A 16,715-nucleotide genomic window follows, 5' to 3' on the forward strand; every position below is an offset into this window, starting at 1 on the left:
CCTCAGATTAATACACCAGTTGTGGATCATGATGTTTGCTGCTTAGCTAATAAATAATGAGGCTACAAATTAAAATAGTTTTTACATTTACTCTACATTACTGAGCTGCCAAAAAATAACACATTGCTATGAATTTACGCTTGATTTTCTAGATGAACCTGAACCTAAATCGAAACTTGTGTGGGTGGATATGGAATATTTTAACCTCTTTCAACCTTCACTTTCCAAGTTTTTTCTGCTAAGTGCCAGTTCTGTCCCTTTGGTTCAAATAAGAATGATCCCCCCATCCATATGTATTATATAAAATATATTAGTTTGGGCTGTTTTGAGTATGTGATTTATTTTATGTAAGAGATTGTTTGCCAGTGTGAGGGACTGTGAGCGGGAGTAGGGAGTAAGTGTGTTTGTACCAGTTGTGTGTGTGTGGAGGTTATGGGCTTAAGCTGGGCAGGGGATTAATCGTCAGTTAATGAGGGGAGGAGAGAAGGATGGGCGGATGTCTGTCTGTCTCTCTCTCTGTCTGTCTGTCTGTCTGTCTGTCTGTCTGTCTGTCTGTCTGTCTGTCTGTCTGTCTGTCTGTCTGTCTGTCTGTCTGTCTGTCTGTCTGTCTCTATTGCATGTGATTTGTATTTGAATGCACAATTCAGACACAAGATAAATCTTAAAACATGGAAACAGTGGAAAATGCAAATATGGAGACACAACGGAGCTCTTCATTATGCTGCAAAATAAAAAAAAACAGATTATGTAAAAATAGTATTCGTCTCATGGGAATTTAACGTGGAGTTTCGCGATATTCTTTTATTTTCCAACTAGTATTTGCCCTTTTTATGTTGTAAATATCTGACATAATTTCATATATTTCACATACAAAAAATGAATGTTTCTAATCTCACTTTAGCTTTTAGGACAACCACACAAACCAAAGGAAAGAAATATAAATATAACTTGATATTACTTTTGGGATATTCTTTTTTGTAGAGACAGCTTTGACTCTTCAGCATAACAACAATTTGTTCAAACCAACAGGAGAAGAGCAAGTTGGTACACTAAGGAGATATGTTTTGACATCCTGCTGTCAGCTCACGTTGGTGTTGCTCATGAATGACATGCTAGCATAGACATCATTAGTCGTGCCAAATACAACATGCAAATATAAATTGATCCTGAAAGCCTGCAGTTTCCTGTTGGTGACCTTTTGTGTTGTGTGTAGCCTCCACTCGTGCCATGCTCTCACTTCCTCCCTCCATTACTCTCAGATTACTAAATCCGTCTACTTATCGGCCTCAGACTCTTCCTACGCTCTCCATTCTTGTTTTCCTCCCTGTCTTCTCTCCTCTGTTTAACACACCACACCTCCTTCTCTCTCCCCCCCCCCCCACCTCCTCTTCCTGTGCAGAGTGGGGAATGATTCATATCCTATTAAGCCGGTTAGTGATTTAGCAGACTCATGACAGCCCTTTGACCGCTAACAGACTAGCATACACTGCTCATCAGCTGATAATCCCATAAGAGTCCTATATGAATCTGCTTTATGAGGGTAGGAGTGAGAGTGAGTGTGTAAGTGAGAGTGAGTGTGTGTACCTTAAAGAGGACATGCTCCGTCAGGGCGGTGAAAACTCACTCGGACAATGTTTTCATGACATTAAGTCTACACGATTGAGGGTAGAGTTGTTTTTTTTATAATTTAATAATTTTATATTTTATGATTTTTTAAATAAAATATATTGTTTAGAATAACGAAGGATTATTGTATAAATCATGTGAAAAAGCTGCAGACTATTAGAGGCACATATTAAGTGGTACACCTTGTGTGTAAACAGTGATGCTGTATTTTAACTATGTGTTGAGAAAGGCATCCTATATAATTTCATATAAATATAATGTTTTTATAGCTTAAAAATAACTTTTCCTTAACATTAACCAATTAATGTTGCCATCTCCTAAAATAATGGCGACTTTGAAAAACAAAAACATTAGAACATTAATTTAAATGTCTGCTCAATTTACATAAAAAATTGTATCGTAAAAGTATATACATATCTACTTAATTTTATAGGCATAATTTCATACGATTTTATATCAAATTTCAGCCAACACCTTTCAGAAAAAACAACAACAAAATAAACTTATGTTTGAACAGAGTCTGGTTTCTAAATATGAATCTGTAATCTTTAATAGGGTTATTGAAGACATGAAAATTATTACATTTGTGTATTTGTAAATCACAAAATGCAGTGCAGTGAAAGGACTGGTTTGATCAGTGTCATTTTCAGTCTTATACATATTGTGCTAACCTCTCTATAATAAAGGTTCAGTTCAAATGAAAGTATGCTAAATCCCATCATTTAAAATAAAATGCACAATCATCATATTGAGTCAGATTGTTTCCAGTATTTTTCCCAGAGAAAATCTTGTTTACAAAATAAAAGACATTCATAACGTAGATCTTTGAATCACAATGAATAACATGACATTTTTTAAAGTGTAAAAAGATGTTGACTCCTTACTCTATCTAAGCCCCTGCTGCATGTAGAAACGTGGCATCAAACTGTAGAAGGCAGCGGTGGGAAAATAAGGCTATAGTGTGTGGGTGGTTTGAGGCTATTTTAAATCAATATATAGTCTCTGAATAATGAACAACAATGAAAAGAAGTAGAATGAAAAAACAAATAGGTCATTGTCTTTTCATTCTACTTTTTTTCATTGTTGAAAAGACAATGACGTATTTGTTTTTTATTCTGAACGAATGTTACTCTAGATAAAGCCAGTTAACCTGCTAGTGTATGTCTTTCCTCTGTTTTGGAGTCAGTTTTAACTACTGTACATGTGGGTGAGCCTCCACATGAGCAGCGTGAGTCAGAGGTCAAAGGGTAAATAATCGTGTGGCTAATGCAGGGATGGATATCAGAGTTGAAAGCAAAGCAAAGAGAAACATCATTTTCTGATCAAATGTGCCTGCATCATCAACTCAAAGCACACATCAGAAAACACCCATTCACTTCAAATGTAACAGCAATTCTCAAAAAAGTCCCGGCAAATATAATAAATATCCATGATTATTTCAGCACAATATCAGCTTTTGCAATGTGGAACAATTTTCATAGTCCTTGTGTTTAAGTTCTGACAGTATTGTCTCTATCAATTATCTGATCCTCGGCAGCCAATTACACCCAAATGATTGTCCATGGGATGCATTTTCATTATTTTCAGGTTTGGCATGGAAGGGATTCATTTTGCTGCAGGTTTGGAGAAGTTCTTTTGTCCTCTTTAATTATTTAGTGTAACTTGAAACAAGCCCATGAACCAGTGCCTTAAAACAGATTTTGAGCACAGCACTAACTTACCCCCTATATAATATGAATGAGAAAATAGACTGTACATCACAAGTGGACATACTATTTATTCATGAATAATCGTTTTGAACCAGCAGTGAGACAACAGGGTGGACCAAAGTACAACCAAACGCTGAACAAGACATTTTAGGTGACTAAATATGTTACAATTTACTTTAGTGGACTTAAAACACGCTGAGAAAGTGCTAAAGTTCCAAGACAAAAACAAGCAACACCTCAACCAGAAGACCTGTCAATCACAAGGTAGCCACTCCCTTAAACATAACCTGTTGTATCTAATTTATAGAATGTAGTCCTTAAAATAATCCTATTTTCACTCTTAATGGGACCATCATTTACAAAATGAACATTAAGCTGTATTAAACACGCCTTGAAACAGGCAAGTGAGACGATACATTTGTCAGGAATTTGTAGGTTATAGTTCAAGAGCAGTAGGGGCATTTTCTCATAGGCCTTTATACAATCTGACTTTTTTTGCAGTGGCCCAGCTGGATATTAGAGAGGATAGAGGTCTAAGGCACTTCTTTATTGGCTTCAGACCCAGAGGTTACAGCCTGATTATAATACACTTTCTAGACATGTGGCTTAGGTTTATGATGTTGGCATTTGAAAAGTGAGGAAACTCCATCAAAACAAATCCATTAAGGGATCAGGGCACAAGGCTTTGTGTTGTCTGCACATTTCTCCTCACTTTGATTCAGAAACATGTTTATGTTGTGGATGTGTGGAAATGATATGTGACGTATGGTGTGTGTGTCTGTGTCTGTGTGTGTTTATGATTCTGAGAACAAAATGTCACGTTGCGTCATTTTTTGCTCAGTCAGGGATTAAAGGTTTATAGATAGAGAGAAAATGAGAGTCACACTAAGCAGCAAACTGCGCCATCAAACATGTGAGAGTGTGTGGCTGTGTATTTTTACTTAGTGTTTGTGTGTTGTAAAGAAAAAGAAAAGGTTGAATAAATGAGATTGTGTTTTGCAGCAACGGCCAAGAAATAATTTATATTATATCATCAAAACATATTTCACCAAATTCTGTTGACAATGGAAAACATTGGGATTAGTGATTCTGCTTCCGTGTGCCATATTTGGACACACATTGGCTGTGGTGGAAAGTAACATTGTGTAAAAGATCGGAATACTTCCTCAACAACTGCATATTGGAATTGTGTTTTACTTTGATGCTGATTTGTTACAGTGTTGGCTATACCTGTAAGCTGTAATTGTAAAGCATCTAAAATAAGAGAGTGGGGGGTCAATTGATTTATTGGGGATAAGAGTAGGGCAGCAATGTTGACCCGGCATGTTGTCAGCCTTTAGGCCAGTTTTTCATACAAACATACAGTGTCAGATGAAGTGTAGTATATACGAATCCTCACACACATTCATTTCCAACAGGCTGTTGGCATGTCTCCAGTTGTATGTGTGTGTGTGTGTGTGTGTGTGTGTGTGTGTGTGTGTGTGTGTGTGTGTGTGTGTGTGGGTGTGTGGGTGTGTGTGGGTGGGTGGGTGTAAGGAAGGATGTAGGTGTCTTTATGTGAGTGTGCAGTATGTGAGGTGAAGCCCTCTCATTAACAGGCAGGTACTGGAAAGTGTGTGTGTGTGTGTGTGTGTGTGTGTGTGTGTGTGTGTGTGTGTGTGTGTGCGTGTGTGTTTATTTGTGTGTGTGTGTGTGCCTGGTACATATTTGGATACTGAGATGGATTTTTATTATAAGATTTTTTCTGGGCATCGGTGAAGACAACTAGTCTCAACTATGAATCACACGTCCTGCTATTCCTGTTCTAGATTTATAAAAATCTAAAAATGTATTCCGCGTTCACGGTTCTATTATATTTTTCAAAGTCCAGTATTGCATTCCTACCATAATCGGACTTGTGGTGCTGCATATTTCTGTATGGTTCAGCTGGTGTTGAAAGTCTGTAGATTGTCACAAACTTGGATACACAAGGTAAAGGACTCAAATGCACGACCCGGGAGACAGAGGTAAAGTATGAGTAAATACTTTATTTTCAAAAATAGGAATACAAAACAAGATCGACACTCTTAAACGAGGTGAAAAAAGGCTCAAAAAGGCACGAAAGAAAATCGCTCACTAAGTGAGGAACAACATTTACAAAGTAAATCTGGAGCATGAATCAGGCTTGAGATAAGGTAAGTAACTGCTGGTACGCAGACTACTGACATGGAGACAGGACAAGACGAACTGACACAAAACAAGGGGAGACTGGGGAATTTAAACAAGAGGTAACTGGGCACAGGTGGAAACAATCAGGGGCGGGGCTGGCGCTGATGAGAGTGGGAGACACGGGTGTTTCTCAATCGCGAGTAAAGCTGCTGCAGAGCCACTATTTCAAGCATACTACGTCATCGAGTGCTGCCGAAGTACTGTTCCAATCTCCAGCATACTTGGAAATCTACCGAGCCCAGCGTACTCCGTTTGGAGAAATATCGAGGCTGCACATGAGTAGACTCCGCGGTCTTAAAATCCCCACAATGCTTTGCGCACGGACCAATTTCCAAAATCTGTGGCAGAAAATGTAAGGCGGGGCCTCTCATATGACGCACACCTGCACACTTGCTAGCGTGTTCCACACTTCGTTTTCCAAATGTCAGGAAGTATTCTTGACTCGCTTCTGAAGCAAGATGCTCGGCAGACATGTGCTACCAAGCAAGCGTACTCGCGATTGAGAAACACCCACAAGGGTAGGGAGTCAAGGAACCTGGAATGAAACGTAACAGGTGAGTGTCAAAACAAAACAGGAAGTGGGAGACAATACAAAAATGGACTAAACAAGAACATGAAACATGACTAGACTCAACACTTTTGACGGGACACAACATAGATAAGTTATTTTCCTCCTGATGAGGTTGCTGCTTGTTCCTAGTATCTAACATTTTTTACGACTGGTATCAGGACTGTTAACCGTCCTTTACTGCTAGAAATATGTCCGTATTGAACGGTCCTGGCCCTCTATAATAAACAGACAATGCTTTTTGCCGATGGAGATTTAAACAGTTTCACAATTGGTTTTCCGGTGTAAAATGACACACTGTGAGAGAGGCTTATCGTCCTAAATCAGAATGAGGTAACAAGGTGGTACATGTACCTTCTTTTTTGTATTTTTCACATTGGTTTTCATCCAGATGTTCACCAAAGGCCACCTGTACCTATAAAGAGAAGAGACTGATGACAACAGGCGGTGATTTCTGCACTGTGATCAGTTAACAAGGGACCATGCTGCCCACACTCGCATAGGACAAAAAAGAACAAGACCTAAAATGACTTCAATGAAAGTGTAAAATAAGGATGATTAAGATATCAGTAGCTAAGATAGGACTGTCTATATAGAAATACTTAAAGGTCCCATGACATGGCCATTTCTACTGATCATAATTCCATTGTTGAGGTCTACTAGAATAGATTGACATTGTTCAATGTTCCAAAATCACATTGGTTTTCTCATACAGCATCTCTGTATAGTATGTGTATTCACTCTCTGTCCTACACGCCTTGTTGGAGCTCCGGCCCCCCCCCTCCCTATGAGCCCACTGTGCTCTGATTGGTCAGCTCGCCCACTCTGTTCTGATTAGTCAACCACCGTTACAGCGGAACATCAGTGTTTATGTGTTACAATGGCAAAGAAAGAAAGAAAATGACACCAGTAATGACAAACAGATGAGAATGCTGCGTGGGGTCTGGGTGCCGTGTTGACGGGACGTTGTGGGCAGGGTTCGAGTTATGTGGGAGCCAATGGGAGCTGAGCTCCCATAAGGAGGGGTCTGAGCTCCCACGGACGCAGTGAAATCATACATCTGTGGGGGTCGCTAATACATTACCAACAACCATTATTTTAATCACATATAATGCATGTGTCAATGTAATGAGTATTATTTACGTTAACGAGGTAAATAGGCTAAAAGAAAAACATGTTTTCCAAAAGAACAACGCATCTCTTGAATGACAATATGCCTGCACTGCACCTCCAAGGTGCGCAATACATTATTGCACAATCTATGCCTGTGAGCGTGCTGCGCGAGCCGAGATAATGTGTGTGTGCGTAGTTGAACCTTTTCATATTTAAGTTTGTAGCAAGTAGAGGGCTGCTGGCAGGCCCGGACTGGCCATCGGGAGGACCGGGAGGTTTCCCGATGGCCTGGCGATTTTTTTTTTTTTTTAATGTAGGCTATTGTGAACAGGTCTTTTCTGTGTTAGAGTTTTACTCGCTACAGGGTGTACTTTGAGGGTTTGTGGCTCTGCAGACCGTTTACATGCATAAAAAGCTACATAACACACAAGGGGACGGGTAATAACCAGAAAAGGATGACATGGGACCTTTAATATTGCTCAACCAGCGTAGCTGATTATGTTTAAATAAATCTATACCTTTACATTTAATGAACGTCCCAGTGTTCACGTCTTGATTTGCCATATTGGCAGGAACCTGCAGTGTTTAGAGACTGATGGAGGATGTCTCTCCACAGGATGGACAGAGAGATACAGCGATGGAGAGTGGGTGTAATATTGTGAAAAAGACCATTGTTAATGTTCTTAAAGCTTCATTTACCCTGTTAGTGTACGGTCTGTTGAAGCTCACTCTGTGTGTGTGTGCGTGTGTGTGTGTGTGCGTGTGTGTGTGTGTGTGTGTGTGTGTGTGTGTGTGTGTGTGTGTGTGTTTACTTAGCTACTGCACCATGAGCAGGAAGGAATGGGTTCATGCGTGGATCTTGTGTAAATTATTAACTAATTTATTAATATTATCATTATGACGAAATTGTATTAATCAAGTAAGATACCAATCATTTTATTGTTTCAGCTTCTAAAATCTGCTGCTTATCTCCATTTTAAATGGCTGTTTATTGCATTGTTGGATTGATTGAGAAGGTTATGTGTGTGTGTGTGTGTGTGTGTGTGTGTGTGTGTGTGTGTGTGTGTGTGTGTGTGTGTGTGTGTGTGTGTGGTCAACCATTGTGTCCTGTGTGAGTGTCCAGGAGCAGCAAACTGAACTGAATAAATGCTTTAGATGAAAAAAAAATTCAGCAGTGACTTTACAGTTCCGAATTAGGAGTGGCTTCAACAGTTACAAAAAAATAACAATCTGAATGTGTACTATTTGTGCTAAAATCTATTACATTTGTAGGGTTTTGTAATATGACATACTGTGAGACAATATTCATTTAAGTCCACCGTTTCGATGACACATCAAAATATCTGCTGTGGAAAAAGGTATTTTTAAAAGTCATTAATACAAACAAATGATACTTTTATTGTGTGCCTGAGAACAGTGAGATTATTCTGAAGTTTACTTTTTATTTTAGGGGACATGTTGGTCTAATATTAATACTGAAGTGAGATTTTTATGAAAAATAGGCACAATCGAGTGTTTCGTAATAGTACATGTGTATTTTGGAACTCTTGGTGTGTGTGTGTGTGTGTGTGTGTGTGTGTGTGTGTGTGTGTGTGTGTGTGTGTGTGTGTGTGTGTGTGTGATCACCGTTAAAGTAGCCTCGGGACATCTGTGATCATACAGCTTCATTTGAGAGCAGTGCCATCTTTGTGAGTCATTTCCTTCCTTCTCTGTGCTGTCACTCCTCTTCATCATTATCATGTGTTAAATATAGACTCTGTAACTACAGCGAACATGCTCACAAATATACGCTCTGCTAATTTCAAACTCTCACAGGCGAAGACTTAATTATCAGTGTCAGTGGGTGAGAGCAAAATGCTCATCAGAAAATGCATTTCTGACGTTGTTTTGCAAAATGCTATTACTTTCAATAAAAACTATACTTAAATTGGAACACACAAACACACACGTACTCTCACACACACTTAATGTTATGCAAGTGTTTGTGTGTTTGAAATGGCGCTCAGGGGCTTGAAAGGTTTTTAGGGGGCGTTGGGTGACAGATGCACAGATGTCAGGAGGCCTGTTGGGCAGACTGCTTAGCACCCAAAGGCCCAGGGCCCACAGACACTGCAGGGAATGTGGGACACAAGCACACACACACACACACACACACACACACACACACACACACACACACACACACACACACACACACACACACACACACACACACACACACACACACACACACACACACACACACACACACAAGAAGCTCCTTATGTTGGATTTAAAGCAACGACGTGATTCTAAATAATGTTCAACTCATCCCCGTTCAAACACAACTAAGGTGTAGATTAGTAAACCAGACTCCACATGATGGAGAGTCAGGTGTTCTGTTTGATGAGAAGGAAAATAAAAAAAATATGTTCACTGCATCTGTCTTAAAATCAAGTAATAAGGGTAGTTCATTCAGCTGTTTTGTTTTAAAAATAGCAACACATACTGAAGTAAAAAGAAAAACAGGCATTTACTATCATCTGAACCTTGATACACGCTGCACCGGCAAAAAAACGTTGCTACACTTCTGTGTCTAAATGTACCGATGTAGAGATGGTCTAAGCTAAACTGATCAGAGCGAATAATGAAAGCAGTAGATTGAATGAGCAGGACACGATGATGATGATGAGGAGATTATCTGCGCAGATCAGCAGGTTTATGGCTCGCTGGATAGATGACAACTTAAATCTCTTAGAGCATGCATCAGTTTCCTCTTTTACAGCAGGAGGCTTGGCTGTGCCACTAAAGAACTACTGTAGCATTTCAAATGAGCTCTTTAGGATTTGAATTTGTAAAAAGTCTACTAGTCTATCAAAGTGAGGATGTCATGGATAACATTTGAACAAAGCCTACTGTCAGAATACCACAATATGAGAAAATACTCAAACGTTTAAATAGATGCATTTTAATACGATTTAAAATCACTGTGCTACAGAACTGTACATCTATTGCCATTAAGTTGTTTTCCTTGTTTGCTCAGTATTTCAAATGTTAGCTCATTTTTGATATACAACAACAATACAACCCTAACCCTTAAATAAAATGGGTGTTATAACGATGTAATTTGGTTGTAATATTGGTGTTACATGAGTGGAATATGGGTCTAATAACATTCTTATATGTGTGTAATAATAACAGTGTAACGCGGTTATAATAAGGGCGTAATGCAGCTGTAATAACGGAGTCATAATGGTTGTAACAAGGGTGTGATAAAGGTGTAATAGGTGTGTATTTATGGGTATAATAACAGTGTTGTACGGGTTTAATGTAGAAAATAGCAATACATTTTCCAAAATATTTAAATCTGACTGCCAATTTAAGGGTTAACTAATCCCTTAAGAATTTCAGACCCATTTCATTACTCGGCCAACCCTTGACCTCCACAGAGAGAGACTATCTATGCTCTTTCTTTGTAGTGTTGTGGCGTTGTACAACATCTGAGCTGTTGGAGTGTCATTGCTCTGTGATTGGCTATGGTTATTACATCATTTTCTAACAAATTACGCCTTTTTGTTTGAAAACAAATGTGTTGTGTGAGGATGCTCCCCCCAGCTCACAGGTGTCCATGCGTGTGTTGTATAATGTATTTAACTACCTGGGTGTTCATATTCATCATGTTGCTCCTTCACCTCATTTTACATACAGCGCAGCCTGCTGCCGTGACAACTGTGGCCATGGAGACTTGTGGAGTATCCAGAAGAGAAGGCTCTCAACAGGCAGGAGAAAAGACTGAGAGAGGAGAAAGAGAACGACAGGAAATCAAGAAAAGAGAGCAGAGAGGACAGAAGAGGGGTCAATAGAGGATTGAGGGGAGAACAAGGAGGAGATGTTAGAAAAGACGGGGCGGGATTGAAGGAGGGTGAAGAGGAGAGGATAAGATTGTGAGTGACGAACGGATGAGAGGAGAGGATTAATGAGGAGGAAAGAAGGATGGAGAAATTAGAGCAGGAGGAAGAAGAGGAGAGGAGTAACATGAGAGGAAGGCTTGATAAAGGGGAGAAGTACAAAGGAAGAAAAACTGGACGTGCTTTCTCCCCTGGTTTGAATGAGACCTGCTGTTTGTCTGTTATTAACATGTTTAAACTCACTCAGCTGCTAATTCAACGGATGATGCTTTGATCAGCAGCAGTAATGTGTGTGTGTGTGTGTGTGTGTGTGTGTGTGTGTGTGTGTGTGTGTGCGTGTGTGTGTTTTATCACTCACTTACAGACCATTGAAGCCCAGTACATGCAACCATTACAGTTTATGTGTTTTATAGGCAGGCAGACCCCCGCTGCCGCCGTGACGTCACTCCTAATACGGACTCTGGATTAAAGTAGTTCTTGGTGGTCGGCCAGTACCGCCACCGACTAAAGAGACTAAAAATACCCACTAGCTAGAAACATACGTATGGGCTTGATTGGAAAAGCAGTGGAGATAACAGAGGCTGAACCCAGCTGGACTGTTGCTGCCACAGAGCTAGAACACATAGACAGGATCAATGCTGGAAAACGCTCATCAGTCAGTGAGGAAGTGAAACTCCACACTGACATTAATACAAAATATCAAACATAGATCGACATTTAACTTGTGTTTACTTTCATATTAATTATTTTAACAAACCAGAACCTGTGTTACTTCTTCATTCAGTTGAATATCTAAGTAAGCGACTAAGATAACTAGTTATCGTCTTTTGAATAGACAACTCCATATCTCAATCTAAATCACTGGTGTTGTAAGGTTATCAAAGCAACAATGCTTCATGTTACTATCCAGCAGGCCCCATTTGGATTGACTATCTGCCAACATTAGGGGCTAAAACAAATGCTGCCCATGTCCATAAAAGTGGACATTTGCTGATCTTGTTGCACACAAGTTGTGATGTGTTTGCAGAAATGGTGGAGACCGTGGAAGTTATTATATTGAAATTTTTTTGTAACTTCAACATTTAAAATGTCAAGATTTTTAACATATTCTACATCTTGGAAAACATATTCTAAATATAGGACGTTTAATTAAGGTGAAATGTCACAATCAACATCATATAAAATGGGTATTTCTGGAAAATGGTATTTATTGCAGCTGGGGTTTAGCTTTAAAGAAGACTTTATTAAAACATTTCCCTCCTGTAATAAGGAACACAACTTTTTCAGGAGCTCACAACCCGACAACCTCTAAAAATATGATGTTTTTCTCTTGAAAAGCTTTGCAAAATCATTTACCTTTGTACTATAAGTAAAAAAGCTACTTCAAGTTTGAAATAGCTTCCTTTTGATGCTTTGCTCAGTTATGGGTTGAATGGCTACGACTATAACCAATCTTTTTTGTCCACATCTTGGTTGAACTTATTGTGAACTTCTCTGGCTTTTGCTTCCTGCATGCTGAATTATACTTCAATGGGTCTGTTCACCTAGGGCTTATTAGGTAATGAGCGAATAGATTGTATACAATTTGTGTTTGACTCAATGAGATGTAGAATAGATACCACGAAACACCAGAAATACACACTTTAAAATATACCGTATATTGTACACTAAATGGCAAGTCTTATCAGCTTAATAATTAGCAAGTAGCAATTAGTGTTCTCCTCAGTATTCATATCTTATGTAATCTACGTTATATGTGATATCATAGGACAGACCTCTATATCTGGAGATGTGGGAGATATAGAGACAGAGAGAGGAAGAGGGGACAGGAGAGAGGAAGACAGAGGAATAGGGACGCCAAAACAGAGAGACGTGAAGGAAGCAGGCACGCTGAAGAAAAGAGACGTGAGGCTGACAATATAAATCTCATCTCTCTGTCTCTACTCCTGTTCTATATGTGCGCTCCAGGACAAAGTCTTCCTTCTTTCCTTCCTTTTCTGGAAGACAATAGCCAAAGGTAATATAAGGCTGCAAGTAGATTCAACATCAACCCAGATAAGCATCAACATTATGCAGTTTACTAAAGCTTTGGAAAGTTCTTCTTGGGCGATTTTGAACAATTCAGGTTGCAGCCAAGTTGGAGAACCAATGATTCATACTTTATTCAAATTTCTTACACACTGTACATCCTGAAAGTGACGGGTTGGCTGCTCAACCTGCTCCTGGATTAGACCAGGTTTAAAGACTAGTTTTCTCTTTTTTGGCAAACTTTATTTTACCCAATTGTGTTGCTTTTGAAAATGTAACTCTTAAAAAATAGTGCAAAACGTACAGCTCTAACCTTCAGTAAATATACAGGAGAGTTGAAGAAAATGAATGTGGTATTGAAGACTCCATAACATAGGCTTACCATAACAGTTTTAGCATGAATACGTGTAAGATGCAACAACTCTTCATCTCATCAATGAATTTACTTATTGATTGATTAGAGCCTGTCAAATATGGAGATTTCCGAAATCAGAGATCCTTTGTTTTCTGCTTGTCTCTTTTTTTAATATTGAACTGGTTTGAATTGACACTTACAAGTCATCATCTCCGAAATGTTCATTATTCTCGGAAAAAGAACAAACGCTTAATCTAGAAAAGATATCAGCAGATTAGAAACAGAACCTTTAGTTGCTGCCCTAAATATAATAACAATTGAGAGAGATGGAAAATTGTTGTGTGTCTAAAGGGGCTTTAGCATCACTTCATGACATGAAAGCCTCACAGCAGACAAACACTCCATAAGAAGAGCACAAATGGTAGAGTTATTAGTGGCTGTATTGTTCAGCCTGTGGTTTGTTCTGCAGCAATCAGCATGAACATCCTCAGCCTGTGCTCTCTGGCCCCCATTAATCGTATTAAGATCAATGGGAACGGAGGCTAATAGGAGCTGATTAGCCTGCTTCTGGCTAGTTCACATACATGCACCACCATTCACACGCACATGGCCTTACACACACTGACACACTGACAGAATCACACTGACACGCTGTCTGTGAGCACATCCACCAAAACAAATAACACTGTCCTTATTCACGTAGTTAAATCAAAACTAAATTGCAGTTGCATCTTTTTAGTGTAGGGCCAGCTTTAGCTCAGGGCCCTGCTCTTAATTCCCCGCAGTGCACCCTTTAACTCAAGTTTTTTTTTCACACAAAATTAAATCAACAGAGCATTATGTTCAAAATCAAATGCACAATTTCAATGAGCCAACCGAATGACCAGTTTCAATGGGCAAACAAGATAGCCAGTTTCAATGGGCCAATCAGATGGCTAGTTTCAATGGGCCAATCAAATGCCTAGATGAAATTAGCCAATGAAATGTCTCTTTCCGAGGGGCTAATAAAATGGCTTGATCATGAGTGGTGTGTGCTACATGACTGCTATGTGACTGCCTTGCGAAGCGTACGATTGCTGACACCATGAATAGAAGACAGTCATGTGATGCGCTAGAAATGACCTATTACGCTTTACCTCCAGTTGACTTTTTTGTTTGTTTCCATATACATTTCATACATAAAGGAGAAATGCATGACAGTGGATGCTTCCAAGGAGGCGCCGTTGAGCCGTTTTGGCCAAAGACCATTTCTGAATTTAGTGCCAAGTAAAATCCAATGGGAAACTAAACCAGATAAAAGAAACTGTCTTTATTTTAGATATTCAGAGGTCAGACTTTAACATGCTGCTGGCCTAAGAAAAAAAGCTTTTTGAGTATAGAAGCTTAAATAATCTATTGCTGGGTCGTTCGTAATCCTACCCGCTCGCTCTCCACCCACTAGTGTGCGGACTCGGATCTCTTTAGCAGACATGACACCCAGTGTTCCTCTGCTCTTTACTAACACGAGGGAATGTATGATTTATTCATGCTCTGGAATACAGCTCATGACACTTTATGATGTATTTTCTGTGTCATCCAATACATTTGTTTCCTAAAACAGTAAATGTGGATGATATTTAGTAAGACTTTTTTAATTTTCTAGCTCTTTTAGAAAGCTTCCTGTCTAAATCATGTGACTCAGTCTGACATCATCACAGCTCCTGGTCACAGACAGAGCATTATGGGATGCACCCACACACATAAACACACACACACGCACACACTGAGCCACATGGCATTGAGTGTTATGTCAGCTCGTGTTATCCTCAATGAGGGTATTGACATCGAGTGACCCTGCATCTGCTGTGCTGTGTGTATGTATGATGCTCCCAGCTGATCAGTTCAGGCATGATAATGTTGTAGGGCCAGCCCTTCTCTCTGATCAATTTAAACACACACACACACACACACACACACACACACACACACACACACAGACACACACACACACACACACACACACACACACACACACACACACACACATACACACACACACACACACACACACTAGCAAAAGCTTATCTAGTATTATTGTACCAACACAACACACATACATGTTTGTACAGCAGCCATCTGTGAAACGTCACTTTAACATTCTACAGATGTCATACAAAGAACAAGCTCCTGTCAATGTTGTTGACTCACTCTGTAATCTGTGTAAACAAATATCTGTGTGTTGTTGTCGAAGAGGTGGGCTATGTAAGCTATAACTCTGTTTCCTAAATGCCGTATTATAGTAAATATAATTGTACTGTAACATCCATGGATGGATATTCTTTAGATAAACCCGTCCTGAATCTGACGGATAAATCACTTTCAGATCATTAATGAGTGTGTGGTTGGAAAGCACAGGAAATGAACTTGTTAGTATAACTGCAAAGATTCACACAACATAATGTGGCGCTTCCAGAGTACAGCCAAATCACCACTGCTGCTAGTTTCTCTGATCGAGGAACACAGTATTCAATTACTGTCATTTTGGAAGGTCTTCCTTTGTCCACCCGTAGACTAAACCATTGGTATTGTTTGAAAATACCCAAAAAGTAAGGGGAATTATTATCCAAGCTTCCAGGTTGGATTCTTACTAACTGTTTCTAAAGTCCATACCATGTTTGTACCCAGCTAAATCTTTGGGAGCTGTTTTCTTTGGACACATTTAAAGGAATTTAAATCAATTGGAATCTTGCACATCTTGTTGTAGATGTTTTGAATTTGTTTTGATTCCATATCATTCTTTAATATGTTATTAGTTTCATTTAAAATACTTTTTTTTAATTTTTATGTCTGCACCAGTTTATCTGTGTTGCTGCCGGTTTTGGCCAGGACACTCTTGAAAAGGAGATGTACTATCTCAAAGAGTCTTTTTTCTTGGTTAAATAAAGGCTAAATACTGTATAAAACAAAAAGAAATGCAAAACAATCCTAGGGAGGAATTCTTTATCCCATTGTTGGCTACTACTCTGTTTCTATATTTATAGTATGTGAGATTGATTCCTTTTAAGTTCACCAAGGGTTCACAAAGAGATTATCAGTGATCTAATGCCCTACGATTTCAATATCTGACTGGTGCTTCTTTAAACCAACCTATACCCTGATGATATAACCCTCAGACTGTCCCTCTATAATCATATCTTTTTTCTCTCTTTCTTGCTGTTTTACAATCTTTTCCTCATCCCTCT

Source organism: Trematomus bernacchii, unplaced genomic scaffold (genome assembly GCF_902827165.1).
Source record: "Trematomus bernacchii unplaced genomic scaffold, fTreBer1.1, whole genome shotgun sequence".
In the NCBI taxonomy this organism is placed as follows: Eukaryota; Metazoa; Chordata; class Actinopteri; order Perciformes; family Nototheniidae; genus Trematomus; species Trematomus bernacchii.